At 40.7% G+C, this 3495-nt stretch overlaps 1 pseudogene; it reads right to left on the bottom strand.

Annotated features, from left to right (window-relative positions):
* Window positions 1-607: 607 nt before the first annotated feature.
* On the bottom strand, window positions 608-2545 carry LOC132425681 (60 kDa heat shock protein, mitochondrial pseudogene; annotated as a pseudogene).
* Window positions 2546-3495: the final 950 nt, after the last annotated feature.

Below are 3495 nucleotides of genomic sequence, written 5' to 3'. Positions count from 1 at the left end.
CAGTACGCTCTTTGTGATAATAAACAAACTGTTAGCAAACTAGAAATTGAAGGAAATTTGCATAACTATAAATAGTATCTACCACATTTTGCAGCATACATAATATTTAATGGTGAAAACTTGGAATTTTTTTTAACTTTCAACAATTGTTATTTCACAAAGGTTGTTACATAATTGGATATTGGTCTACTCTGAACCCAATTATTCTTACTCTCCACAGAAAGGCTGCTTCTTAGCTTCTCATCTGTTGATGGCAATCACTAAAATCCTGATTTTATCAGAATAGTAGTAAAAATGCCTCAGTGATTTAAGTTGAAAGCAGTACATTGGTACATGGCTCTTATACTCATTTACCAGGAATGTAACAGTGTCTTTATTCAAAAATACAAAATAAATTATCAGTAGGCATAGGCAATGACAGCAGTAAACCGTTCTATGTTGTCAGCTGAAACCAGTAACTGATGGTTATAGTGATTTTCTTAAACATCAGCCAGGCTTTTCTTCAGTCATCTCCTTCAACAGACCTCTCTTAAAGTTACTGGTGAGGAACGCTGCCTCGGGCTTCCTCTCACAGCTCATTAATGATGGTAAAGCCCTATTCTAGGAATTAGAACATGCCACCTCCCACAGCACTTCCCATTCCACCCATTCTGCCCATTCCAGGATCCTTCTCTTCTTTAGGAATTTCTGTGACTACAACTTCTGCTGTAGTTAACAGAGAGGCCACTCCAGCAGCATCCAGTAATGCAGTTCTTACAACCTTAGTTGGATCAATGATTTCCTTTTTCCACCATATTCACAAAATCTCCAAGCATAGCATCATAACCAACTTCTGAAGAACTCTGCAAAATGTTCTCAACTATCAGTGATCCTTCAATACCTGCATTCTTAGCAGTGGTCATTGCAGGAATTTCGAGTGTTTTTAAAATAATTTCTATAGCAGTTTTTTGATCTTCATTAGCTGGAGTTATTGAATCCAAGGCTGGAAGGCACCGAAGCAGGACACAGCCCCCTCCCAAAACAGTGCCTTCTTAAACAGCAGCTCGGGTAGCATTAAGGGCATCTGTAATTCTGTCTTTCTTTTCATTCACTTCAAAGTCACTTGTCCCATCAAACTTTAGCACAGCAACACCATCTGAGAGTTTTGCCAGACGTTCATTCACTTTTTCCTTTCCATTTTCACTAGTTGTGATACCCAACTGCTCGAGGATTTCTTGAATATGCTTTTCAATTTGAGCCTTGTCACCTTATCCTTTCAAGAGCATGGCATCACCTTTGGTCACAGTGACCTCTCCAACTTTTCCTAAGTCATGAGGCTGAACATCTTCAAGATTTAGAGTTAGTCCTTCTCCCAATACTGCACCGCCAGTAGCAATAGCCATGTCTTTAAGCTGGTTCTTTCTATTGTCACCAAAACCTGGAGGTTTGACTGCTAAAGCCTGAAGACCAACTTTCAGCCTATTCAAAACAAGTGTACTTAGAGCTTCTCCATCCACATCTTCAGCAATTATGACCCAGGGCTTATGGTGAGCGTTGGCAATTTCAAGAGCAGGAACAATGGACTGGACACTAGAAATTTTCTTTTCACTCGAAAGAACATAGGCAACTTAGAATTCACATTTCTGACCTTTTGATATATTAATAAAGTATGAAGAGATATACCCTCTATCAAACTTCATGCCTTCAATAATTTCTAGTTCATCATTCAGTGTTTCCCCATCCTTTCCTGTGATAACGCCCTTTCTTCCAACCTTTTTCATCGCATCAGAAATGATGTTGCCAATTTCTTTGTCTCCATGTGCAGAAATCGTAGCAATCTGGGCGATCTCTTTCGGGGTTGTCACAGGTTTAGACTGCTTCTTAAGTTCAGCAAGTACAGCATCAACAGCTAACATCACACCTCTCCTGATTTCCACTGGATTAGCACCGTTGCTAACCTTCTCGAAGCCTTCCTTGGAGACAGAGCATGCCAGTACAGTAGCAGTAGTGGTGTCATCTCCAGCCTCTCCGTTTGTGTTACTGGCAACATCTTGAACACGTTTAGCGCCAACATTTTTATATTTATTTTTTAAGTCAATGGACTTTGCAACAGTCCATCTTTTGTCACTTTGGGACTTCCCCAACTCAGTAATCACTGTCCTTCCCTTGGACCCCACAGTAACAGTTACAGCATCGGCTAAAAGGTCTACACCTTGAAGCCTTAAGGTTGGGCATCTGCACCAGATGTTACATCTTTGGCATAAGCCCGAGTGAGATGAGGAACCAGGGCCCTGGACACTGGCCTAATCTGGCGAAGGACTGCGGGCAATCAAAGCCTTTCTGTGAGGCAGTGGCACGGCGTGCAGGCGACAAGACAGGTCGTCGGCAGTGGGTGAGGGCGGAATTTTTTTTTAAGATCAGGAATAAGATAAGAACATCTGCTTTCAGTGATTATTTTGACGTTTTTTTCCAGAGGTTCTCGCCAATATAATATAAAAATGAAATTAAAAACTAAGGCATACAGAAAGATTAAAAAGGAAAGACTATAATTGTTCTTCTCAGACATTATGCATTGTATATTTTAAATATTAAATGTATGTTAAAAAGTCTGTAAGATAGCAAGAAAGTTTAAAAAAGTTATTTGATAAAAATCAAGATAAAAATGTAATTGCAAGTTTCTAATAGTGATGGGGTTGCTTGCATTGAACCAAGTCTTCTACTTAGAGCAATTATAAATTCTGAAGAAAAAAAAATTTTAACTATCTTTTGAACAGAGATGAAAAACAAAAATTTGGAGCAATCTCAAATTTTGAAAGAAGGGACCTTGCCTGGGGCAAATTAGCATTTATATGGCTTTCTGCCTATGGAACTCCCTGATGCTCTCTTGGAGCATCTAGAACTAAATCAGAAAGCAGCAGCCTCACTGATCTACTGTCCTTAAAGGATCTGGCGTTCCTCAGATTTCAGGCCACCTGGCTATCCTAAAATCTCAGCTCTAGGATGGGTTTAAGAAAAATTATGATTCTGTAGTTTATCTAGAATTTTCTTGTTGTTAGGGCAAAGGCACCACTCTTTCCCATTTTCTACAAACTCACATAGAAGCAGAATTCCCCTACCCCACCCACTTTTTCGCAAAGCCCTGCCCACGTTCCAGAAGGGCCAGCTCCCACTTGATGCCAGGTTTCAGGTGCTGGCAGAAAGACTGCCCACAGATAGGTACTTTTTAAATTTAATATCGTATTTTTCACATTGCCCACCATTACTCACAGTTGCGACCTCAGGATGAAGCTCCCTCAGCGTTGCCCTCCGAGCCACCGAGGGAAAACGGCGGGGCTGGCATCTGTCCTGCCACGTTGCGGCGTGGAAGCCGCTAGAAGAGCCTTAGGGAGTTGCTGGGTGCACTTCCCCCCCTTCCGCTTCTTAATCATCCAGCCCCAATCAACATTTGAGGAGCCTTTCTATTTTTTTAAATATTTATTTTATGTTATTTATTTATTTATTTGGCTGTGCCGGGTC

Source organism: Delphinus delphis, chromosome 5 (assembly GCF_949987515.2).
Source record: "Delphinus delphis chromosome 5, mDelDel1.2, whole genome shotgun sequence".
NCBI lineage: Eukaryota > Metazoa > Chordata > Mammalia > Artiodactyla > Delphinidae > Delphinus > Delphinus delphis.
This window is presented reverse-complemented; position numbering and strand designations above follow the sequence as displayed.